The following is a 27,634-nucleotide window of genomic DNA, read 5'->3' on the forward strand; positions in this document are numbered from 1 at the left end:
ATATGCAGTGGTGTGGTGTGGTTTTACAACTATTCAGGGCTGTCTTTCACAGCTACTGGTCTGCTAGCTCACAGAATTTTTCCCCAAAAATATTGTTTTAAACTTGACATTCATTTTGGTTTCCTCTCCACTTTTTTGCCAGGAGATAAACATACCTCATAAACTGAAAAGGCTGAAAGAGCTACGGAAGGAAAAGGTTCTAAAACAATAAAGGTGAACATAGGAAGAAAATGGTAACTGAATAAATACAATCACATTCATCCTGCTTTTTGCACCTTTTTTTATGCCAAGCATTAGCATACTGCAGCCTACTGCTATTGGTTTACTTATGGTAACAACATCATTCTATGCAAATAAAGGTAGAAGACTCACTTTCAGCACAAAGTATTTACTGAAATCTATAAAGAAGGATTTCATGCTATTAAGACATTTGGATAGTTAGGTTGAAAAAGTAATGAATTTACAAAATTCAGAGCAAAACAACTGACCATTTTTTGTTATTGGATCCAGGGAATTGCAATGCTGAAGAAATATCGGGACAGAAAGACATTAGTCACCTTTCAGCTGGTAAAAGCTGAGCAATTTCCTAACAAAATAGGAAAGAAAAAGTGATAATGAAAAAATATAAGTTAATTTAAGAAGGTTGCTGTTCACAGGAAAGCAACAAAATATAAGCAGACCATGTGCAGTTAACTGTCTTCACTCTTCATCATTCTAAGTTTCATTATGTTTAACCAAAAATAAAATTCCAGCCTCCTGAATGTAGGCAGCACACTGGTGTCAGGAGAATTTATCTAGATGAAGACGTGCTCCTGTATCATTTCTGCTTCCTTCCTTCTTTCTTATCTTGCAGTCAGGTTGAGTAGGAAGTCTAAACACTGTGAAGCCTTTAGCATGAGCCCTGTTTAGAAAGAACTTCCACAATCAAAACACAGGTGGATCATATCTGCTCTACTATTCACATACCTCTTACTATACATATGAAAAATAAGGCAGAAGCACCAGATTTTCTTAGCATGATCCGAGAACTCTGTGACACTGTGTGACACCCCTTAACATGCATGTCATATGGCATCATTCCAACATCATAACAGGTATCTAATTAAAACTGTGAATCACCTAGATCTACTCTTTTCTCACTCCAAGTAGAGCCTCTTGCTTCTATGTTGAAGACAGGAATTATGTATTCGTTCTTCTATATCTCTGAAAATGTAACTTGGAGAACGAACAACGAAATACAAATATATCACAGCCACGTATAAAATTGTTTCAGAAGTCTTCTTTTCTTCCAAATATTTCAGTGCTTCATGAGTGTATAGTATTGACATACAGTTTAGACTTTGGAATACATTATTTTGGATAAATACTGCTATTTTATTACCACTGTCTGTGAACAATTTTGATACAGATCATTTAAATGAAAGATCCAGGAAAAATGAAGCAATAAAGACTTCATTGTTCTAGAACTTCAGGTTAGAGATATGTTATTCATATATGGGTATATATAACTGTAGTATTAGTATTGCTATAGATGAAATAATACCAAGATCAGAGAGCAACCCTCATTTCAGTTACATATAAGAAGTGATACTCCTATCAAAGTCTCAAGCCATGTTATAGCCCAGTAATACATGCATATTGTGAGTTTGTTCAGGACTGAAAAGTAGGTGGGCAGAGACATTTTTTCTGGCTGATATTCTAGATGTTAAGAGAGTGGGAAGACAAGAAGAGGAGACATAAGGGAAACATGACAGAAAAAAATCCCTAAACCACAGCTGGTATTTTTACCTTGTGTTCTGAGAGATGCCCAGATAGTAAACATGGAAACATGGCTCCAGGTGTTGCTTCCATAGCAAAATGAGAAACCATCTCTTAAGCATAGTTAGTGGTTCAGTATATTGTTGACATGCTGTTAGCCAGTTTGGATGCTCTCAGGCACACCTGCACACAGTTATCTGTAGGCTGCCTGCAAGCATTTCTGCAATTATTATACCTGCTGCCTAGGAGTTGTCTGTGTAGACTGGAGGCAAGCAGAACTGGAAATATGCCATGCTCAGGCTTCTCAGAGACTCCTCTTTAAGGGTGGTATTGACATAGCCAAACAGTCTGGTAACACGATCCTGAAAAAAAACTCCAACCCCCACCCTAGAGAAGAGTACTCTAGTTGCGTGCTGACTGCCAGAGATTTGGTGTAAATGATAAGGGATAAATAGATGGATAAAATAATCTGAAACAAGAGCAAATCGTCTTGTAAGACAAATTAACATGAAGCCAGAAGAGAAAAAGTGTGTGTGTAAATACTAGAAAGAGTGGTAGTTATACTGAGATACAAGAAACACTTCTTGTGACCTCCCAAAGCAGTGAGCAATAGTAATGTTTGGCTGTCATGAACAAACTCTGTACCTGTCTTATAATGTTCATATTGTGCAAATGTGTCCACAACTGTGCAAGGAAAGAAAGCTACATCCTCATCAGAGCAATGTTGCTTCAGAGCTGTGCAAGGCCTACAACCAGGTACACAAGATGTATCATGCCTTTCTCCAGCTCTGCTCCTGTTTGTGGGTTAGCAGAAGACAAAGGGATAGAGTATTCTGTCTTGTGATTTTAAGGCATGTAATCAATCTGCTTCTATTTACTGGATACACAAGTGCTCCCATGAGAGTGAACTGGGCTCCTTTGAGGAGTGTAACAAATAAACAAAATGGACTGGCTGTTTAATCAAGTAATTGCCCTAACGATGCCCTCCCAGGCACAAACATTGGTGGGTTTGAGAGACAGCTTCAATGTTGTTGACTTTTGATCATGTTACAAAGGCCATTTATTTACTCAGATTTCTTCTCCGAGAAGAGCTGAATGGGCACAGTTACTTCCTCTGATCATGGTGGAAGGTTTTTGACATTCTGGTGAGTTTGATTGTATTTTATTACTCTGTAGCTTTTATTTTCTTAGTTTACTTATAAAAATAGCTTCTTTTAAAATGTATCCTAACTCACTAATCAAATAGATTTATTTATTTATTTTTTTTAAGACATGTCTATAGTTGTTCTGGATTTAAGGATTTAGACCATAAGCAAGATTCCAAAGAAAAAGTAACTGGTAATTCAACAGGTTGTCTAATTTCAGGTCAGTATGGTATACAGAGGACCATATTTTCTGGAAATTGACTGAGCCAACATATATGTATCCAATCATATTCAACAACAGACCTGGAACACTCACTGGAGGAAAAAAAAGATAGATAGATAGACAGACAGACAGATAGATATACATATTTTATTATTTAATTATTATCTGTATTGATTTTATGTGGCAAGGTTGGGGGAGGGGGGAGGGGAACGACACTGCAGGTGTGGCCTCTGTAAGAAATGTCCAGAAGTTGCCCCAAGTTAGATCAGAGCCAGCTCCAGCTGGCTCTAAAAGGGACATGACGCTGGCCAGAGCCAAGCCAGGGAGCGATGCTGTTTGCACCTCTGGGACAGCAGATTTAAGAAAGGGAAAAAAAAAAAAAAAAAAGAAAAAAAAAAAAGAAAAAAAACCTGTTGTACTACATCAGCTGGGAGAGAGGGGTAAGAACCAGCCCTGCAGCCCCCAAGGTCAGTGCAGCAGGAGGGCAGGAGGTGCTCCAGGCATGCAGCAGCAGTTCCCCTGCGGCCTGTGGAGAGGCCCCTGGTGGAGCAGGCTGTCCCCCTGCAGCCCATGGGTCCCACGGTGGAGCAGATCTTCACGCTGCAGCCTGTGGAGGAGCCCCCGGTGGAGCAGGTGGATGTGGCCTGGAGGAGGCTGCGGCCCATGGAGAGCCCCCGCAGGAGCAGGCCCCGGGCCGGAGCTGCAGCGCGTGGAGAGGAGCCCACGCAGGAGCAGGGGGTCTGGGGGGAGCTGCTGCCCGTGGGGGACCCGTGCTGGAGCAGTTTGCTCCTGGGGGATGGACACTGTGGTACGGAGGCATGTGGGAGCAGTTCTTGAAGAGCTGCCGCCAGTGGGCAGCCCCCGCAGGCTCAGTTCTTGAAGGACGGCATCCCATGGGAGGGACCCCACGTGGAGCAGGGGCAGAGAGGGACCGTGAAGGAGCGGCGGAGATGAAGCGTTAGGGACTGACTGCAGCCCCCATTCCCCGTTCTCCTGGACCACTCGGGGTGAAGAGGTAGAAGAGGGTGGGTGGGGGGAAGATGTTTTTAATTTGCTTTTAGTTTCTCGCTACTCTAGTCTGTTAGTAATAGGTAATAAATTATATTAATCTCCCTACATTGAGTTTGTTTTGCCCATCGTATTTTCTCCCCCTCTTCCTTTGAGGAGGGGAGTGAGACAGTGGTTGTAGTGGAGTTTAGCTGTCCATGGGGGTGAAACCATGACATTTTCATACTGTGGTAAATAAAAGAACTTTCTTTCCAAGCTTCGGTTATCCTTTACTTTTTTTTTTTAAAAAAAAAAAAAAAAAAACAACGTTAATCACAAAGTAAGCAGTCCTCAGCAATTACTTATTGATAACACTGCCCCAGCAGAAATGTGAACCCAGAGAAATTAATGTTTCATACTAGTATAAACACCGCAGTCGTACATCACTTTTCCTTCCAATACTCTTTGGCCTCTGCAGCTGTAAAGATCAAAACTAGCTTTTTAAGACATAAAATTAGAAACTATAAGCAAGCTTTTAAAAGACATTGAAATGATTAATGAGTGAAGAGGCAGCTTAACAAGAAAGCCACCAAATTCTGCTCCCACAGAAGTTTCTGGTCCTTTTGGTGATCACTGCCTGTCTTACAATGGATTGCTGTTACAGTCTACATACAGAAGAAAGGGTACAACACCCCATCATAAAACGTTTGTTAAACTCCTCACACTGTTATCTTCTCCAGTTCATAGAAAACAAAAAAACCTACTCCTTTAGATAAGAGCAATGATATGAACAGCGATATTATCCCCAAAGCTCCTCAGAGAGTCAATGTCATTGTCCTCTTACTTGGACAGTGTGTTACATCTATTTTTTCTTTACCAGATTTTAAAGCAGCTGGTCTTAGTGGAACTGTTCAAATGATTAAAGTGGAAAACTGCTGAATATCTGGAGGAAGTGGGCACAATATGTCAGTAAGACCTGGGCCTAGAACTTTGTTAGCTCCTTGTAACATTTTCATCATTTCAGAGAAATATGATGGAATGTAGTGCCAAGCTATTTGTCTTACCCTACTGTCAGTCTTACTTCATTAGGATTGAGACCATGCTCACTTTCAGCTGCTGCTGTAGTGTTTTCCAGTGTGTAGCTATTGCCTTCTCATCTAATAGACTGTTGCATATGATTTAGTACTAGATGATGAATCTCTCTTCCTGGTAAATGGTTTAGCTAATGGTTCATCCAACTAGCTGAATGTAGATAGAGTCAGCAGGGCAGAACCATGGAAAACTATGTTATTTATTTATTTATTTGGATGATGTAGTAATGTATTAGTGATCGCATTCAGGACTTAAATAAATCATAATAGAATCCTTATTGCTGAAGTATTATTCACAAGTGCTTATGAGGGGAAATATAAACTTATATTGTCTTTAAATCTGGAATGAGGATAGCTTGTAGCAGAGTCCCAAAACTTGATCTCAACATTTTTTGTCAGATAACATGTTGCAAATAATGCTATCCAAACTATCTGCTTGTCATTGTTTGTGGGCAGTTTAAAACAAATACAAAAAAAAAAAAAAGAAGATTTACTGTACCTTTTGTAAGTGAAGATTTCTTCTGTGATTATCTACACAGACTAACACTGTATTGGAGGATCTGTTTTTGGCATAAGGATTTTAGTTATAGTCTCTTCTGCTTATCCTTAATGGTTGTCCAGCAAGGAATAAGTTAGGAATCCATTCTGCATATTTGCTGAAAGATTATGGGTGAAATCGAGTGGCTTTTCCAACATTCTCTCTTTTACTAAAACAAGTTGTAATGCATAAGCTGCTAATGAGGTCATACCGTAATTACTGTTATTTTCAGGCATTACAGGAACCACATTTCATTCTGTCCTTTTTGTAATTCATTTTGTGATGGTTTAGCTGTGAAGGCACTATGTCTGACCAAATTTCATGCAGGCATGGGAGAGTTATTAAAAAAAAAAAAAAAGCCACCATAAACTGTCATTTGTAGTAGGAAAACATGGTACACTGTCCTTCTGTCCTTTATGTATAGTACTTATTGCTTCCATCAAGGAGACTTCATGTCTAAATGATATATATTTCAGCTTCACTGTTTTTCTTAGTTTTGCTTATATTTACCTTTATTTTAGTACTTGCTGACTGTCCTATTCTGGCAAAAAGTCTTAAATGAAAATGTTGAGTCTAAGCATAATGGGTAAGTCTTCACATGAGATGACACCTATGTTTGTATTGCCAGGGGAAGTGCTAAAGAAGTGTATGATTATTGTTGCTTTTAATGGACTCCACTCCAGAGGTTAAGAGGTAACAGGATTTTATCCATTTATTTACTTTTTATTTCCAGAAGGGAGATTGCTAACCAACAAACAGACTGCCTTGTTCAACAACTTGGCACAAGCTTCAAGGTGCTATTCCAGCTGCATCTGATCGATCCTTACCATGAAGAATAGAGAGATGAAATAGGCTTTTTGGGATTATGAGTGTCTTTGTCTTCTTTCATTCCTACTAGATTACGTACACTGCCCTTCACACTGGCTAGTTTTCAGGCATGGAAAGACAAGGCATTTTATTGGAACTGTTTTTGTTATATAAGCAGAACAGAAAGACCTAGTAAGAAAAATAAGCAAATAGTGTATTTTCTTAAATTATCTTGACATGAGAATTTAGTTTATCCAAGAGAAGATTTTTTTTACTTACTTTTAAAAACACATCGCATTGAAGGCAGCAAAACTTAAGATATGTGATATGTGTCTGTTGTTCCCAGGACAATATGCTCAGTTGCAGCAATCTTTATCTAGGGGTCACTTGAGTTAGACAAAACAAAGGTGTTGTTTACCTTTCAAAAATTTTTTACTTTAAGACCCACTAATGAATCACATTCATTGCTCTCATTTATGCTTTCTGAAGACAGTTCAGAAGTCATGTTCTATAGAGTTAATACTATGCTTGGGCTCACAAATACGCAGAAGCAGTGCAAATTGGCACCACCATCATGTCTGCTAGGAAAAAGGCATGTTTGCATAGCATATATACATTTATTTACAGTCAACAAAACAATCACATGAGAAGTGTCCAGATAACTGGGCAGGATACTCAAAAAATACCTTTACATAATGAAACTGTGTCATACAGAAGTTAATTTCAAATAGGAGATAGGGTGAAGAAACTCTTTTTTGTCTTAATTAAATGCGTTTGCAGGACTGTTGAATGTCCTGAAGGCAAATCCAGAAATGCAACATAATTCTGAAAGCCTCCAGGAGCAACACTGAAGCCAGATAAGGAAGAAAGGTGTCTGAGGGTATCAGGATCTTTCAGGTGTAATTCTTCTCCACTGTATTTAGTTCAATAATTGTTCAACTTCCTATGTCTCACATATCACTATCATCTTCTCACAATATTCTTGGTTTTAATTTGTAGGCACATGTGTACTGCCTTCAGTCCTGTCTTCCCTGCCCGCAATGTCCCCAAAGCACAATGCACCACAATCTACTAGACCCACATTTTTGTACCTCCTAAGATTAGTATAATTATATTTCCAGCTTTTTGAATGGTACAATGTTAAAATGTCTTTTTTTCTAAGCCTCACTTAACCAAAAGGGTGTTCATCCATTGAGTTCACTGCTTCAGGATCAGACTATGATTTGTGAATGTGTTACATGGGTCCAATAACATTTGAGGTGCCACAGATATCAGTAAAAGATCTAACACATTTTGTCTGTTAGCTAATTGTCATTTAAAACTATGGTAGAATACTTACAGCTAAAAGTACTGTATACTATTTACTGTAGAAGAGGATATAATTAACAATTAATTTGTTACATGTAAGGTTACTTCATGATAACAAAATCTTACTACTAAAGGATTCCCAAGTTTCCAAAGAAATATGATTTATCCAATGGCATGATCCCGATACACTAATTTGTCTCAGAAGTTTTCTCTTACTCTGGGTAAGAACCAGTTTCCAGAGGGTGCCCTATATTCTTCAAGAAAACGGTCAGTACAATCGCATTGTGTCTCAAGATAGCAAGACTGACTTTGATATACTGCTAGGATGAGGAAATTCCAGAGTGTAGAGTCCAATACCGTGAATTAGAACTTTCTGAGTCATTGACTTTAGAGTCACTAACAGTTAACAGAAACACTTACAGATTAACTGGAAAAGATCATTCTTACTATTTTTATATTGCTATTTTATTGGTTATTATTTTGGTTATTGTTTTGTTTATTCTTACTAAAGGACTGTGTATATAGCCTTTTGCTGAAGTCCTAAAATGTCCATGTGTTTTCTAAGGCAAACTTGCTTACCAGAGAGAGACTCAATTCTAAAAGCTTGTGGAGGCAGTTTGGATTAAACCTGACCTTTGGATCAGGTTTAAAACACATTGATGAGGCCACATGTGAAGGCTTGTACTGCATTGTCCCCATTCTAGGATAATGAAAAATTTAAATCTCTAAGCCTCTTAATTTGTCACTTTTCACGTGATGTATGTTGGCTTTCACAAGAAAAAGTATCAGTAACAGAAATTTGTAGGCAATAAAAATAATTGCAGTTCAAGCAAGAATTTTAGAGTTATTCCTAGGGAAACATATCTCTGACCATTTAAATTTTGGCTCTAAACCATCTAGGTACTTTGCAAATTGTTAGAGTCTTTATGCACAGGGGCAATTTCAAATGAACCTATTTCCTCTGCTAAAACTTAAGAAAAATGTCTTGGCACAAAAATAAAAGTTGTTGACACTTACAGAAAAAAAAAATGTGAGTAGCTATTTGAAGTGATGAGTAATTTCTTATATATAAAAGGCTTACACTGCAGTTCCAGTCATTTTCTATGTTTTACCCTCCAATAGAGCTATTTACAATGGGGATGGTTCAGACATTCAGTGCAGATTAAATTAGTGTTCACCAGTTACTCTGGAGAAGTGAGCTATTTGCGTCTTCTCCAAAGTCATCCATCACTAACCTTGAACACTTAAACATTTCCTAGAGAGCTTAGCATTGTATCAAGTCTAATGCCCCACTTAAAAAGACAGAAACATATAAAATGTGATAAGCATAGCAGAAATACAGGGAACATGAGTAATATGTTGAACCCAGCTGAGATTTCCAGATACTACTGGACCACAAATGACCAAAACAAACAAGCAAACAAACAAACAAAAAAAAACACAGGATGGGGATGGTGTCTTTAACTTTCCCTTCCTTGTTGCAGTCCATTACTTTTCATCTTCCCGGTATTTCATTTTTAGCAATGTGTTCAATATTTATCAAGCAGATTAAGTTCTATGAAAACCAGTACTTTCTATGGATTTACAAGGCAGCTGTTAATTATTATTTTTTAATTCCTTGTATTACTTTCACAATCCAACTTAAGTATGACTGATAGTACACCAGCACATTGTAATCAGCTAGTCATTTTTATCATCTTCAATTTCTATAGAGATACAACCTAAGAAACCCATAAAATTCTTGAATCCCTGTAGTGTTGAATTCTAACGCCCTTGAACCTGCCAAGGAGACATTCATCTGCAGCCTAAAGCATAGGAGTTCCCAGTCCTCTTTTTGTTTGTTTGTTTAACTGCCTTTTGGTGAGCTAATCATATCTGTTTTTGGTTCAACCTTCACATCTTACAGGAAACTTGGAGACAACAGCTATATTTCCTAAAGGGATAAATGATTCTCAGTATTTTATATCAGAAAGAGGAGAGAAGTGTTACTGGTGAATCTGTTGTTTCTGTAGAATTCCCCGGTGATGTGTCACATATTGAGATCTGATAAAGTATATAGTTTTATTGTTAATAGGATTTGCTGTTAAAGTACATAGTTTAATTGTTAACAGGATTTTTCTCCTTTCTGCTTCTCCATGTGTTCTCCAAAACAGGTAGTATATACTGTCCAAAACAACAACTGGATTCCAGTTCCTTAACTTCCAAGAGTACTATCTTAAGTGATTTGCGATACTTGGCCTTTTTCACATTTTTAGAAGTAGATACAAGGATATTTGAAGATACAGTCTTGCTAGATGACAGTCACTTGGAGTGATGGAGTGATTTTTATATCTACCTTTTACCGGAGGCATTTCACAAGTCGCTTTGAAGAGTTGGGTCTTGATAATTGCAACATTTATTTTTTTTTTACGTGCTTTTCTTTGTGGTGGTTTTTGTTTGTTTTGTTTATCATTTTTTATTGCTTTAGAACATTTAACAATGTTTTGTACTCTAAACTTGGATTTGTACCTCCAGATAATGGTTTAGGTTTTCCTTTCCTTTTCTTTCCAATCATAACTAATAGATGAAGCCAGTTTAAAAAAAAAAAAAAAAAAAGATATGTTTATTCAGTTCTGTGCAAACAGTAGATATGCTAATTAACTTTTCCTCCTGGGGGAAAAAAATTGTTTTCATAACCATCCAAACATCGTTCTGTGGTCAGCTAGCAATTCCAGAGTTAAGCAGATATGTCTTTTTTTTCATGGAATAATGCAGAAGATATTTCAGAGAAGCTTAAGGTGTGCTTTTATAAACCTTTTACTATTTACATTTTGCAAATTATGCATGTTTACCACTGCATTGCATGAAAAGAGAAAGGAATAATCTCCATGAGAATAACTTACTCTCTGAATGGTAAACTGTTCAACTTTCTGTACTTTTTGTAGGTCAGTCAGAAAGTCTCTTGCAGAGGGTAGATTGCTGATACTCTTTTATTGCAATCTCACTGATATCAAACAGAATGGAGCTATACAAACTGATATTATGCTGTTAAAGAGAGATTTATTAAGTGACTATGTATGAGAAACAGGAAATTATATAGCTTCATAAATATCTAAGATTTTGTTACATGACTGGAACACTCTCTGAACCTTGCTTTCTTTGGTTCCACCCAGTGTTGCTTCTAGTGATCAGCTGGATAAATATTAGTACAAAACATAATTATTTCTATATTTTCTGTTCCATTTGAAAATGATTTTTCATCTTTCAAATGCTAACTTTACCAAAAATTTCCTATGGTGCTGGCACTATTTTTCAGACAATGAAAGCAATTCTCAGTGTTTGTGAAGTTAAAGAAAGGTCATTATTATTATGTGATTAGTGTCGGAGTGCAAACAATAAATAAGAAATCAAAGTTTGCATTTCATTTGAAGTTGTGAACAGTTTCTTATGGGAAATTTCATAGGGTAATTTTATTCATCTGTGCTTGTGTGACTCTATGCAGTTCAGAGAGTTTTATGGACACAAAAAAATCCCCATAAATAGTAAGGAACTACTACTCCTTTTTCTCTCCCTCCATCTGTTATTTATCACCTGAATAGGAAAACTTGGGAATAGTACATTCTCTTCATGATGGTGCTTCATAGGTATCCCAATAATGTTTTAATGTCTTCTTTATATTTAAGGAAAAAAAAAAGTTAAAAACAGTGCCCCCAACTTAATAATGAGACATTTAATTTGTTTAATTTGGCAATCAGTAGACATTCTGAGCTTGCAAGAAAAGTTGCTTGCTGCAGCTCACTGAGTGAGTAAAAGAGCAGGAAACGTTTTGCTTTTAAAATATGGGATAAAATACAGATCAAACAATATTTAGTACAATGCTAGTACTTTAGACTGAGACATGCCAGAAATGGTTCTTTTGAGCTGTCGTTAGGAAGGAGCCAGAATCCAGAAGCAGTGAGCTATGAGCAAAGAAGTTACCTGTGAGCAATACAAAGACTGTAAAGAAGGCAAGTACATTTAAAAGATAGCAGACATTGGGGTGAAATGACAGCTGGCCAGAACAGCTATCAGGAAAACTGTTTCTGTATTGTTTAACTCTCCATCCTTTTCCCAGCAAAGGGCAAGTAAGGGATGACTAGTTTCCAGAAAGAAAAAAGAAGAAGAAAAAATATATCTTCTGAATTTCAAAACTTAATCCATTTGCTTGGGATGCATAACATAAGCAAGGTTATACACGTCCACCCAGCAAGACTGCTTCTGACTGTAGCTGATATCAAATGCTGTCTGTAATAAAGGACATTGTGGTAGATAGATAGCTACCAAATAACATAGCTTTAGGAAAATTTTCTTTCTGTAGACATAAGGCTAAAGTTAGGCATCTGTTTTCAAGCAGAAGTTTTATTTACTAGTGGGTAGGCTTGGTCTTTTATTTGTTTTGTTTTGTTGTTGTTGAAGTTGTTTTGTTGTTGTTTCGTAGGTTTTTGTTGTTGTTGTTGTTGTTGCTGTTATTGTTATTATTTTGTATTTAAATCAGGAAGTCTTTCATCCATACTTCTCTTTTGAATTTTCCCAAGCTATTGACCACACTGGTACCCTGTAGTGAAAGCTCCACTGTCTGACAATTTGACTTGTATTTATTTTTATTGTTTTTGAGTTTTCTTTTATTTGCTTTCAAAGAATGACTTCTTCAGTGTGAATGGGAACTCATTTGGTTCTATCTGCCTCCATTTAGCTGTTCATTACTTTGAATCTCTAACTGAGTCTCTGCTATTTCTCTCCTTGCTAAATAAAGACATCCCAGGCTTTTTCAATTTTCATGTGGAATTTTTTTGGCACCTCTGTCATCTCTTATCAGGCACTTCTATTACTACAAAACTAAGGAACTGTATATTTAAACTAGAATTAAATTTTGTTCCTGGGTTCTTGCTTGTAAAATCAGACATAAAGATTCCCAGCTTTCTCAAATATTTACTCACAAATCTGTGTCCAGATTTTGTTGTTTGTTCACAGATTTCTTTCTTACTTTGTATCTTCTGTATCTGACAAACTCTACCCTGGGTTAAAATCTCCATTCCCATGCACAGCCTACCTTTGGGCAGATATTATCAGGATAAACCTGACCTCGGGATGAATTTTATCTGCCATTGGTGTTTGATAGGCAACATAGGTGTTTTATTGCTTTGTACCCTGAAGATTACCTGGAAGGTCTGTACAGTCATTGCTGCTTCTCCTGTCCTACCTCTACCAGCACAGCAGAGAAGGTAGTCAGTAAATAATTGCTGGAGCAGTTCTCCATTCTTGGAGAAAGGACATAGGTCTGGTTCTCACTAGATCTATCTGAATCTAGCCTTAGTCTGAACTAGATGGTGTGAAAATTTTTTGTTCTTATGTCTGTTCAGATCTGTATCAAATTTTTATATATTTTACAGGAAGTCTGTTAACATTAAGTTCAGGGGAGAAAAGTAAAAAGTTCATATGAACTTGATGGACAAGAAGGATGTCTGTGTGCATGTTGAAGAGCAGGAATTTTTAGCACCCTGAAACCCACCTCCTAGCAAAGTACTCCTCTGAGATGTGTACTGGCCTCCCTCAGCTGACTGGTAACTAAATTCATCGATTTTTTAGACCATGGGCCTCCAACATGTGCACAGGGCCACAGAGCAGGCCTCCCACACCCATTATTGGCTTACGTACAGTTCCTTGCATCTCCATCCAGCCACAGCACACTGATTTTTGGTTAATGTCTTTGGAGACATTAAGGAACAGAGCTTATCTGATGACCACACATATACTACTCTGATAAAAATAATAGACTATTACAGATCTTTGCAAAGGAGTAAGATGCCAAGAAGCCCTTTTCCCAAGTCTGATCTCACTCCTTTGTGAATCTCACCAGCACACCAACCACAATGTGGGGTGTTTCCCCACACTGCTTGCATATGGAAATGGAAAGAGTCTCCAAATGCTCCTTGTCTGCAAACTTCTCATGACTTTTTTTGTCATGTAGTCAGCTCAGTTTGGGGCACTTTCTAGATACTCCATTGGTCAGTGGGAACAGATTAGCAATTGAAAGATGATTCAAGGCCATTATCTATGGCTGTTGCCAGATATCCTGGAGATGGTAGCTGGCTAGAATGCAATAGAAGAAATTGAGCCACAGAAGTTTTACATAATCTCAGTATACAATCCAAAATGTAAGTCCTAAACCACAGTAGAGTTTTCAGGACAAAATTAAGGTTACAATTTAATACGTATGTAATCCACACTGCCTCAATGAGCGATGTTCCTTCTCAGTTCCTTCAGGACCAAATCCAAGTTTGTTCTAAAATGCTAAGCAGATTTTCCTTTGACCTAGTGCATGATGGATCCAGTCAGCAATGCTGAATACCACCCAGAAACTCTCAGCAAAGCAAATTTGTAAGAAGTACAGTGCTACAAATTCTCTTCAACATGAGTGACAGGGACAGCATTCTTGCAGCAAAGAAGAGGTGGACATGTTTCACTGCCTAGGCAATATTTTTTTTTTCTTTTCCCTAATGTCTGCCAAATCATTCAAAACAAAAGGAAGCAGCTGGCAGGACTTCAAAAGGCATTTTGTGGATGAAGTAACTCAAGCTGCACTACTTTACCTGGCTAAGCTCTTGGAGACCAACAAAGATAAAACATATAGCTTTCAGGTCAGCTGGGAACTTCTTTGCAAACCTGTAGATGGAAAATAGCCTGGTCATTGTAATGTAACAAGGTACTCAAAGACGATGAAACAGAAAGTCCTTTCATTTCGGATGCACATATCTTCAAGAGATAAATCAAAAGTGTGCTTTAGGTATGAGAAGGAATGTCATAGGACAAAAGAATACATACTCTGCATGGATTTGTCCTTGCTGTAAAATCTGGTTATCAGTCTCTTGTACATGTATTTAGACATCAGTTATTCTTAAATTTTGAAAATGTGAGCTTAAAAAACCAAATACCTACATAATTAAGAGCAGAGCTGGCCAGTTTATTTCCTCAGTGCAAAATTCTGAAATTTGATTTGATTGTGAGTTGGACAAAAAAGATATCCCTAAATGTTTTGAGGCAAAAGCTAGGTAGTTGTTAATGGACTAGATATGAATTGTGATGGTGGAAATACTGTTTGGTTCTGGTGGAATTTAATCATAAATTGTGGCTATGTGAATGCAGTAAAAATCATTCAGACTTAAAAAAAAAAAAAAAAAAGAAAAGAAAAAAAAAGGTGAACTAAAAATGCTTATGGTAGTTTGGCAATATGGCCTTTTGTTTATAGCAGTGTCTCAGGCCAAGCAAGGATTTAGAGGAAGAAGTCTAAAGTGGATATTATTGCAACTTCAGCAATGACGTAGGACACATCATGGGACAGTTATTGACTGGTGTAACAGGTTCAAATCCCAGAGCATAAATATGCTCTGGCCCTAATAAAAGCCAGCCAAGCAAACTGGTAAATCCCCGAAGGAGAAACTTCTATTTGATTGAGAAAGCTAATAAAACAAATCAATAGAAAATGTTTTGAGGCAGCAGGCAATAGTCAAATTGATAGTTACTCTTACTTTCTGCACATGTGCAAACATACCTATACATACACACATGCATAGTGCAACTATACACACATACACATGCACACACATTATCATTTCAATAACAATGTTGCAGGCCTAATAAAAGTCTCCTGTTACAAAGTCTGGAAATTAGGCCATCTGTAGTTGATTTCTACTAGATGATATTTCTGTAGAGAACTGACAAGATGAAGCTAGAAAATCAGTTAATCTAATTTATAAATTCTGCTGTGTCATATTTGTGATTACAAATATGCAAAATTAACCCAGAAGAGCATAACAGTGATGTAGCAGATCATTTTCCCATCACAATAAATGTTAACTCGCCCTGTACTGAGCATATTTCAAACTTTGTTTCACTCTTAGAAGGAATTTTGTCTTTCATTATGTTATCGTTAAATACCCCAAATCCACTTGGAAAAAATAGCATTTCCACCAGTCTTTTTTTCCGGAAAAACACTCCATAACTGAAGCTAAGAAGCTAGATATAACTAACACTGCCTCTCAACCAGCAGGCTGGGGAAGCTTTCACAGATTGCCCGTGTCTCTTAGGAATGAAATGAGTGAACTAAGGATCATAAAATTCTGTCTCAAACCTTTGCCCAAAACACATGTTCAGTCATATTCAGCAAACTGCCCCCAATATATAAGTAAATTCTTTAGATTTGGTAATAAATAGTAACCTTTTTGACTAGCTCCCCTAAAAAAAAAAAAAAAAAAAAAAAAAGCATGCTGAAAAATAACTGAGCAGAGCCTTTTGTTTGATAACCTTGCTTATAGGCTCTTTTAGCACCACATAAATCCTGCAGTTGTATAGTATTTGGCAGCATGAGTGTGAGAAGATGGCGGGGCTGGTACTGAGAAATATAGTATTAAGAAAGGCTTTATAAGATTTATAGAAGGAAAGGCTACGTGTCCTTCCCTAGTGGGAGAGAACAAGCTGTGTTGAGATGTTTAGCATCTTTCCCACTAGGCTTGGAAGTGTACTGTCGGGTCACTTTCATTCAGTCATTCCTCAGCTCTTTCTTGTGCACATCTCTACAGTCTCTGATGACTTAATTGAAATCCAAGAAGAGTCAAGTGTCAGGGACACTGACTTAAGGGTGTTTTACACTCCCTTAAATAGAGATTGAGTGCAGGGATTGAGAGTTGATTGAAATGAAAATGGAAAACTCTGCAGCTCTTAACATTTTTTTCAGGCACGTTTTTTCCAGGGTTGGCCTCCCTGGGCAAGCGAGAGGGTTTTAAAAGCAACATGCCATTCTGTCAATGCCAGAGATGTATTTCAGAGTCACGGGACAACCTGGTATGATACTGGGAAGTATTTGGTGAAGCTCACAGGACTGCACTACAGCAGGTGCAGGTTGGAAAGCAGGCATGACAGACAAGAGACATCGCATATCTGAGCCAAATCAGAATTGAAGACTTAGCGTTCGTTATTTATCATCAGCCTGTCAATATTAAGGTGGAAAAAGAAAAGTCATATGAGTTATTTTCACCCAACAGTGTGGGATGTCCTTTGGAGTGTTTTGGAGCAGGTCAAAACTCATATAAAACTGTTGCAATTGTCTGATTAACTTCTAGCCAAAAACTTTCACATAAAAAATTATAGATGAAAGTATACACATCTTCAGAAGGGAACAGTTACACAGACCAAGGGCAGCTGTTTACTTTGCACATGTGGCTGAAGCTTTCTTATGTTGTAATCAGCATTTAATTATGTGTTTTTGGAAAAAAGTCACATAAATATATCTGAAAGGCTTTCAAAAGATGTATGTTCTTTAGGTTTAGAAAGCGAGCAAGATTTAAAACTATTTTGATAAAGCAGGAAAGATTGGAATGTCTAAACATGGCTTAGATCTTTTTAAATGGGTGACTCCATCCATTCTAAACTTTTTGCAAAGAATTGGTGTGATCCCACTTCCACAATGGGGTTGATAGTATATATTGAGCATATTCAAAACATCTCTATCCTTTTTTTGCGTGGTATCCCCAGAATTAAGGACTCAACTGAAGTACAGAAACACTAGAATGAGGTAGCTGGAAAATCAAGCTCCTAGTTGTGTAAAGGTGACACTGATAGCCAAGGCAATAAATATTGTGCTAATGATTACGTGTGAGTTGTATATATGAATAAGTGTTTTTCAGAAAGGTTTGGCTTAGAAAGGGACAATGATCCCTCCAAAGTCCTATAAATCAGAAAATAGCTGTAGGTCAGCTTCTCTCCCAAAGTATCAGGAAAGGAAAACCATGTCTGTAAGGGCTGGGAAAAGAGAATATTTCTTTCTTTTATGGCCAGTGTTTGCTGAAGAATGTTGTTCCCCAGTATGAGGAACATTTTCTGTTTTATTTTTTGACAGCATTAGTTTATTTTTCTGTTATAAATCCAACCTTCCTGAAAAAGATACTGCTTGGTACATACAGCTACAACCAGTAAGCCTGATACCAGCAAAAGTTTTCAGTGAGAGAGTGACTATTGTAACTTTGATCTCCACTGGAGACTCTAAAAACAAACTCCTCAGGTTTCAATTTTACTGGCAGTCTGGCACTTCACTGCCATAAACACTAGGACAAAGAAAAAAGTTTTTTTTTTTATATGTCTGCATATAGAAGGATATTAATTATAAATAATGAGTTGAGACTGTCTGCAGTGCAGCTGTGGTTCTTTTAATGAATATTGTCTTCCAATGGCTGAAACAAAATGTCAAGTGTGGTGGAGATTTGCAATTGGAAAAGCTATGTAAGCTATTTATAATAGCAAATCAACTGTAAAAACATATTTGCTAAATGTTTCTGGCTTCTATAGTGCAGCTATACACTAGTACGCTAGACATTAGTAAAACATCTATCCTCATCAGTGGTAATACCTCCCAGAAGTGATGTACTTGCAGTTTACTTGGTGAAGATTAGATTTCCCTCTTCTGAAGCTGGAGAATGTCTTTGTATTGTCTATAAAGCTAAACCCAACAGTATCAACTGTAGCAATGTTTTTGAAGAAGTGCATTAGGGGCTGGTAGGCCTTGTTCTTTACCGAAGGATTTCCTGAAGGTGATATGAAGACGATCAGGATAAAATAGCTTTATGAAAGCTATCATTCAGAATTTCACTCGGACTAGGCAAACTCATCCAAAGTTATGCGGCTTCATGAAAGCTATCTTATTTCTACACATTTTCTGCCAGCTCAACCACAGTGCCTTAGGAACCAATGAGCACACCGGGATGCTACAGCACGGCGTTGGACCCCGCAGGCGAGGCTGGAATCCACAGGGTCTGCGAGGCAGTGCCGGCGATGCCCAAGGGTCCCCTCCAGCCCAGGGCTGTTGCATCAGGAAGGGCTGCATGTTTGGTGGGCGGGGGGGCTGCTGCTGCCCCAATTCACCTATGCGCACCTTGCCTCAACCCCTGGACAGGGGAGGCAGCACGGGCGGCGAGTGGAGGGGCTGGGAGTCCCATGGGGAGCAGGGAGCCATGTGTGAGAAGGGCTTTTTAGCTTGCTTAAGGAAATTCCCTTGCCAAGCACATGAACAAACAAACAAAGCGAAAACAAACAAAACAACAACAACAACAAAAAGAAAGCAGTGATGTTAGCATGTAGCTATTAACGGCCCAAACGAAAATCAGCTTAAAATAACATTTATTGCACGGACAAGTGAGGGGCTGGGAAGGGAAAGGGAACACTGAGGGAGCTTTAAGGAATTGGGAGAATTCATTTTCATTGTTGAGGAAATTAAATGCTTCTGCTTTTTTTTTTTTTTTCGTTTGTTTATTTGTTCTTTTCTCAGTAAGTCACCAACACATATTTTACGAAGTTAGCCACATCTCGACACTGTCTGTTGGAAAATATTTTTGTTTCGGAGCGGATAAAACATCAGGAGTGCAGTAAACAATTCAAACTTAGAACGGCAACAGATACAGTAAATCACATGTTGTTTGCGTGTCAGAGCAGGAATCCATGGAGCTGCGCTCCCAAAAGCAAGTTCACCTTGGGACAATTCCCCAGAGCATCTTCAGCTTTTGTAAGGTGCCTTTTATGGTTCATTGTATTTTGCATCTGACACGGGTTGCAGGGCTGGCTGGTAGGTAAACCTGGCCAGATTTTAGGTAGCTGGCTTGTGCCAAACTCAGGAGGTGAGTAAAGGCAAGGTGCCTGGCTTCCTCACCAATGGAGGGCAGTAGATGTGTGACTCCTTTGCTCCAGACCTGGTTCTGGAGGTGGTTCTCTCTCTCTGATGGTTATACAGAGAACCTGTGCCTTAAGGCAAGTGCAGTTTGATGTCCTTGCTCAGGCAATGTCAATCCATGGTTTTTGTGACTCAGTGTCCTTTTCTTCTGTGATCAGTGGTCACTGCTGGTGCACTAATTATCTCTTGGACTGACAGCAATCAGACAAAGGACACTAGTCAGCTGGAGAGATGGGTAGCTGTCTCATTTCTAGATGGTAAAGAGAATTAAAAGAAGCTGAAAAATCACATTCCTGTTTATGTTGTTTTTGATACTTCTCAGCTGAGTTCATAAACTCTGTTGCTGTAGCTGTTACAGCAACATTAGCTGGTTGCTTGTGGGATGGGAAGTGGCCCGCAGTCTGTATGAGAGGGATGTGGTCTCCTTTAAGATGTGGTTCACAAAATGGAAAACTTTGTGTAAAGGGAGTTGTCTCTGTTCTGCTCTTTTTTTTGAACAGGTGCCCACATTACAAGCACCACCACAATTGGCAGTATTAGCAGAGAGTTTAACAAATTGACTCATCCCAGCTATTCTTTCCAAATATCCTTTTCCTCTGCAATGTGACAGTTCTGCCCAGTGAGAATAGCTCAGTAAGATGGTGGCTGGCCTCCACTGTCACCTCTTCTGTGTGTAAAAGTATTTTAGTATTTGCCTCATTTTCTCTATTAGAAGACTTTATGTAGGCTAAAAGAATTTTTTCTTCCTTAAACTCCTTTCCTTTTTTGCATTTTGTCTCATAATAATTACAATGGGCTTACAGAGAGGCAGCTCATCCCAAAGTTTAAAATGGCCTAAGTTTGCCCATGAACTAAGATTGTGTCATGCCAAGAAGGGGCAAGGTGGGGAACAGTGCTGTGACGAAGGCAATTTAATACAGCCATATCTGTGTAAAGCAGAGACTAGGAGTAAGAACCTCAGAGTCTAAGCTTGTTTATTAATTATTAGAAAACTTTTTAAGAAAGCTGTACACTCAGGAAATGAAATAATTGTAAAAGAATAGCAGAAGAGTGATCTTTCCACAGCTCAGAGAACTGAGTCCTTTTTCACTGATTCTCACCCACACTGGAACTGGAAGTTTTATCCCAGTTTGCTTTCAGGGTGTTTTTGTTTTGTTTTGTTTTGTTTTGTTTGTTTGTTTGTTTGGTTTGCATTAATTCTAACGTAGAATTAGTTTTGTTTACTTTGAGCATAATATTTTTACAATTTGTTTTGAAATTAGCTACTATTTAAATGTCTATAAACATACTGGTTTAAGGGTGCTAGTCAGTAGATTCCTCCTGAATGATTGACAGACCAAAAAAAATCTTACCTGACTTTTCTGGATAGCTGACCACAAATACAAAAGTATCTTCTGCTTATTATGGCAGCAACCACTGCTAGTGGGACATCTTTATATGTGCTAATAGCCACATGTATCTGATGTATTACAGCTTTTCTTGCTTGCATGCTAGAGACAGGGAAGACCATTCATCTTCACATTTTCCTTACAGCAAATAAATTCTGCTCCATTTGTTCTATTTCCAAGCCTGTTGGTATACATGTTGCTGAGACACATGGGATTCGGTGTTGCTTGGGGGCTGTTGATGTCCTTCTTTATATCTTTTTTCAACAAACACAACAAGTGGTGTCACACAGATGACACTGCAGCTACAAAGAGACAAGCATGGGGAGTAGAAAACATGCTGGCTCAAAACGTCTGGTATACTACCTAAGAAGGAATGAACTGTCAGGAATTTGCCAGGTGCTGGTTCTACCTCCCATTGTAGCTATTGGCTTTTCTGCTGTTAAGGTGGTGTCCAGATTCATGTTGGACTTTCAGATTCAGAAATATTAGTAACAATGATGAATGTTTCTCCAATTCCCCTAAAGGCCAGGCACCAATGCTATTTTCTAGCTGGAAATGTATTTCACTTCAGGTTGAATTATTGCTAGTCATTCTGTCACAGATATGGAGGGCAGGTCTAATACAAATGAGCTTAGAGTGAACACATAGCAGTGATCCTATGGCAGTACTTTGAAGGTTTTCCTTTCTATTGATTCCTCAGGCAATACTCCTCTTGCTTGTATTGCATAGGAGATATCTCACTGACTTTACTGAATTTTAGTTTGCACCTTTCAGGACAATTCAAATAAAAATTGTATCTACTCATTAAAAAAAAAAAAAGTGCATCTAAGAATATTTTATCTTTGTTTTTCTTCATACAGATAACATACATTTCATAAATGTTAGCAAGTGTACATGACATTACGGCTTTGTGGTAAATGGATATTAGACACAAACACAGAGGTCACACAGCACCGGAAAAAACTGCCAGACATGGCTCTAGCCAGAGGAAGGAACCAGCTGATACTGAAAACAACTGCTGAAATCAGTATCTATACATATTTCAGGCATGAGGAGAATTCAGTCATGTGAAAGCAGTTGATGATGTGCTATTTTGGAGAAAAGGACATGAAGGACAAATTAAGGACAGAGAATTTACTGAAATTAGTTTGTTTGTTTTATTTTTGATAAAAAGATGTCAGCTAAACTTAGATCAAAATAAAACCCAAAATATCTTTGACAGAGTCGGAAGAGATCGGATGAGCTATACTCCCAAAATAAAGGTCTTGAAGCTAGTAGATGCCAAGCAGAGAAACAAACAAACAAACAAAAAAAAAAACATAAAATTATATGACTGCAGAAAAGGTGCCAACATACCTAGAGAGGTCATAATTTAGCTGTCTGGTTTCCAAGAATACACATTTGAGTAGCACATGGTTTCTTGTTTCAAGACAGGCATCAAAGTAGCCATTCTGATATATTAGCAGGCATGCAGACTGAGGATATCAATGAATGCAGCAGTCTTTCATGAGGTGTATTTCTCAAATGTGGTATGTTGATTAATATGCTAATCAAATGTGAACGTAAGAAGCAGCAGTGATTGTGGTCTTGTCTGCCTCCCAGATCCACCATTGCTGTAGCTGGCAGAGCACCCTGAGTACACACTGTTGAGACTGACAGAAGGAGTTTTTCTGGCATGGTCACACCACTTCCCTAAGTGATGTAAGTTAGGCCAATATAAGCTCTCCCCTTCTGGCAAAACTGTGTCCCCACCAGGAGTTCTGCAAACATAGCAATATCTGCTGGGGACATAATTTTTCACACCATGAGCTGACATAGCTATGTTGGCAAAACATTATAATTTAGAACAGGCCTAGGCAAAACACATTTATCACACCATCCTCAGCCATTTGTAAAGCATTAAAGAGTTCTAAATCCTTAACATTCTGATAACGGTTATATTTTACAGACAGAAATTCTGATTTCAGTAAGAGAGACTAGTATGTTACATTGATTGAAAATGTACTGCTTCCTAATTCATAGCTATTCTCATTGCTGAGGTGCCCTGTGTATTTGCTGATTGTACTGAAGGGAATTTATAAAAGAAGTAAATAAGCAAACATGGTTTAACTGCTTTATGGAGTCTGTTTTTCCCATCCTCAGATGATCTAGGCTGGAAGAACCGAGTGTACAACCACAGTTCTTGGTGCCACACAATCTAACCATGTGTGAGTCCTCCTTTTTGGAGTTGTGACCAGCAAGTGGATGTACTGAGCAAAAAAAATAAAAAAATAAAAAAATAATTAAAAAAAAGGATTTTTTTCAAAAGAAAAGGTTTTTACTCTAAGTAATCTTATCCAACTAAGCATATATTTTTTGAAACACAACCATAGTGACATTTGTGTGAAGTTTTAGTCAGGCACCTTCAGTCCAGAAAAAGTTCAGCTTATCTCCTTGCAGTCTCTAGGTTTCTCACCTCACCATTCATTCCTAGTTTCCACAGCCGATCATCACCAAGGAGGCAAACATGAATGTCTGCAGTCACCATTCCTCTTCTGCAGCAAAGACAGCCTGAGAGGTTACTAGCAACTTGCTGGAGGTTACATATGCTCGATGAGATGGGCCTGGAAGGGTTGTCTAGCCCATGTCAGCCAGAAAGACATGGGTAAGAAATTGGGTAAGAAATAACAGTCTTTAGTTAAGCTGGCTCATTTTAAGCAGCAATCCTAGCAACAGCTCAGCCAGAATATCAGGAGTGGGAGGGTAAGCATAACCTCTAGGAAGAGGGTGGTGACAAGTAGCTGGCTGAGGGCTGCATACGGAAACCAGTTCTAGTGGCACAACAGCAGCCAGAGAAGAAAACATGACTATATTCATGGTTAATACTCCTGGAGGCTTGCTACTGGCTTTATCTGGATAGAAATCCTTTACATTCCTCACTTGAAAACTGCCTAGAATGATGTAACAGCAGAGCAAGGGGTGGAATTTCTGATATTCATGGTGTATCTCATATCTTTAATACAAAAAGAAAAAGGGGGCGGGGGGGGGGGGGGGGGGGGGGAGGAGAGAAGGCAAGAAACTTTCTTAATCAAAAGGAATAAAAGAAAGGCAAATATAGGCATAATATCAAAAAGTGTCTGCCAGTAAAATCCATTAGCCTTGAAGTAATCTCCTAAGGGAACTGAAGACATTCCCATCACTCAGGATATTTAAAACTAGGTTACACAAAACACTAGGAAGTGTACAATGGGGGGACAATCCAGAAACAGCAGGGAGAGGGATTAAATAGTCATAATAAGCCTTTAACATAGATTCTGTGATTTCAGTGCCAAGAATTCACATGTCCCCCAGCTCTCTCTCTTCCCTACAGCTGCCATAATGGGAGATTATGAAATCACTGTAAATGTGGGCAATTAACTATTCTAATACAATTTAATAGTGTAATGGTGGTACATTATTCTTCCTCTTAGTCTCAACTAAGTCTCCTCTACAGTGGATTCAAGTTGCCTTTTTTCTACTTTAGTACAACTTTTACTCTATTACAGTTTTGAAGTGTAGTGACATAGTAAGACTACTTTGTGTTTCTGGTAATTAGCTTGAGTGATTTTGTTTTTAGTTTAAACAGTTCCTGCCCCCCACCCCAACCTTTCCCCCCCAACCTCCCCCTCGTCTTCCCAGTTACAAAGTGCCCGAGTTGTTTGTCTAAAGCTTTTAATTCTATGTTTAATCACTCATTACTATCCCGTATCCTTCTAAATCTGTAGTCTTTTGAGAGTGAAGAGCCAAGGGGCTCACCTCAGTGAGATCAGTAGGTAAAAGATGTACTTTGTGGCACAGAGATGAGTTAGTATTTTTTATCTCCATTCTATGAATGCTACGTCACTGCTGAAGTATTTAGATGTACAGTGTATTGCTTATAAATATTATCTAAAAAGAATTTATTGTTTCACAAATACTGGTGTTTGCTGTGATCTGTGATAATTTTTCCCATTTTTCTGCTGTGTCGAATTGATAGTGTGTCCTTAAGTCCAGACAACTGCTTGAATCATGTTCACATTGGAACAGGAGATACTCTGTCTAGTTTCACTGGGGGAAAAGCCAGCATGCTGTGGTATAGAAAGGTCCGACCAGTGGAGATAGCTCAGTGAAACCATGCTTCATGGTGTAAACAAAAGTAACTTGTAAGTAAAAATGAGTTGCAATTGACATAACCTTTGAAATCCTTTCAGTCTATGTGCTGATGGAATTTGTATGAAGAATTGTTTTCTGTGTGCACCTCTGAAAAGCCAAAGTCACACTGCAAAAGAATGAGGTTTCAATAACATGTTTTAGTCTGTGGTTTCTTTGTGTAATTTTGCTTGATAAATATTGTGCCTCTAGATATGCTGTTAGTCACTTTCGGTCTTTTGAATATCTAATGAATTCTTTAAGTAACACATGACATTTCACTTGAGTGTAAAAAGATCTCCAGGTAGCTGGGAATTCATAACTAGAATAAGAATCGTATACAGAAAAGTGTCGAAATCTGAAAAATTACAATTTATAAATGGCTTCTTGACAGAGAGGTTTTTACTGTTTTGTGAAGTTGCTGCTGCTAACGTGAATGATACATATAGCAGTGAGGAATGAATATAATGATAGCAAAGTGAAGTGGGCTTCATTTTCTTTTTTACACCCAAGAGTTGCTTACAGAAGCAGATTCTGTTTTGTACAATTGTTTTCAATGGCATTGGGCAGACTATCACTTGCAAAATCTTTAAATGGTACACGCACAAATCTAGACAAAGCCCTCACCATAATTTCATGATCCAGATTGAATTTTCAGTATGTAACATCATTAGAAATAAAGCTCTTATGCTTGGTAATTGATTTTTTCAATGTCTTGAGAATTAATTTTAACCGGGAAAGTTTATGGTAGCATTTTTACAAATGAAGTAAACAACTATATTGCACAGTAGGAACTGGAGCCTGACATACCTATCTATCTTCAGAGGACTCATTCTTCTCAAACCTCTTCAACTTTAACCTAGCTTTTTGGATGACAAAGCATTGTTCAAAGGTTGTGAGAAACTTATTTTATATTACTTGCCAATATTTTATTATTATTGATCTGACATACAAATAAAGGTCAGTGAATTTAGATCAAGGATGAATTTAGCCTTTAAACTCCATCTATAACAATATGATTACCAGGATTACCAGCCTTTTTTTTTTTTTTTTTTTTTTTTTCCCTTGGGTCTTAAAACTCAGTATAATTTGATATATTGGCAAGCATAGTTACTTTTGTTTTTAACTTTCTGCATCCTATTCTCTTGACAAAGAGAAAAGAGAACACACGGCTTATTGTTATCCTAGTAAATGTATAAGTGCCAGAGAATGCTCTCTGGCACTGAGGAGGCTGGCATAAAGCATCCCACCCACATCTAGCTGGCTGCATTATTTTCAGAACAGTGACCACCTGGAAACTGCCTGTCTGTGGACTGTGGCAGTTCTCAGTCTCTGCCCAGTAACTGTCGGGAGAATTCAAGCTGGCCCAGGCTGAAAGCACTGCAGGGACTGTTCTTACAATTTAACAGTATACATTTGTGTGTGTCACCGTATGCCATTTTTTCTGTGTTCAAAATGAATTATGAGCTTGCACCATGTGTTTAGGATTTGCTTTGACTCATTGAGTGAAAGATGACAGATACATCTAAAACTCTTTTTCTTTTTTTGTTCTCTTGGTATTCTAAAAAAAAACCTCTTGAAGATTAAAAAAAAAGCCAAAACACACAGGTGTTCCTTGGCAACATGCTCAGTGTATAAAAATAATTACAAAGAGACATACAGTCATAACTTCTCCATTGAGGTAAGTGACAAAGCTGCAAACGAGTCGACAGAAGGACAGTATTTTTTTGTAATGTAAATAGGTTGTTCTGTGTCTGTTCAGATTCTCAGGAATGGAAGCAGAGCATTTTCTACTAGTCTTAATAAAATGGAGTCTTTCTTTCCCCAGACAGTTGCTAGAGAGCATAAATCAATCCTCAACAGCAGTTAGAGTTATCCAAAATTCTCTCCTCTGAATGAATTTAATTTTTTTCCAGAGAATTTAATAAATATTGACACTTGAGAAAATATATTGTATCTCACTGTTATTTGTGTTCCCTAAGACCCACTTCACCCTTTGCACCATTGCAGTGATTCAAGCACTACATGAAGATTTTGTGGTAACTAGGAATCCCTCCTCACTTGGAGAAACCTTGCTGCCCATGGTCCTCTGCCACACCTGTAGCTCTGGAAACAGCCCCCACTAATATCACTATTACTGTAATACCATTGCAATGGTGTAGTAACTTACTTAGGGAAACATATGCTTCTGTTGTGCTAGTCAGGATCAGGCCTAAATTCTAGTGACATGAACTTTAATGGTTTCCAAATAGTTTGCTGGTTTCTCTTTTAAATGAAATGTAATTTAGCTAAGCTATTTGATATTGTAATCGTAGATGTGATAATAAAGTAATTCTAGCTTAAAACTCTACCATGAAGGCCAGAATTTTCTCTTGGTTTTAATATAAATGCTAAGACAAAAGCAGACACACCTTGTATGTCTTCTGGAGAAGAGCCCTACCGTTGGCATCACTGTATGAATCCTCGGGAATCGCCATAAGTTCAGGTGGCTCCAGGGTACGATGAAGAACCT

At 38.0% G+C, this 27,634-nt stretch overlaps 1 long non-coding RNA gene across 1 annotated transcript in view; it reads right to left on the minus strand.

Annotated features, from left to right (window-relative positions):
• Positions 1 to 204: 204 nt before the first annotated feature.
• The window catches only part of LOC121064422, a 51,968-nt gene continuing 24,538 nt past the window's right edge, over positions 205 to 27,634 (minus strand). The window contains exon 5 of the long non-coding RNA XR_005816500.1: positions 205 to 901. This is a non-coding gene — a long non-coding RNA (uncharacterized LOC121064422). The remainder of the gene's footprint in view (positions 902 to 27,634) is intronic.

This window comes from Cygnus olor, chromosome 2, assembly GCF_009769625.2.
Source record: "Cygnus olor isolate bCygOlo1 chromosome 2, bCygOlo1.pri.v2, whole genome shotgun sequence".
NCBI lineage: Eukaryota > Metazoa > Chordata > Aves > Anseriformes > Anatidae > Cygnus > Cygnus olor.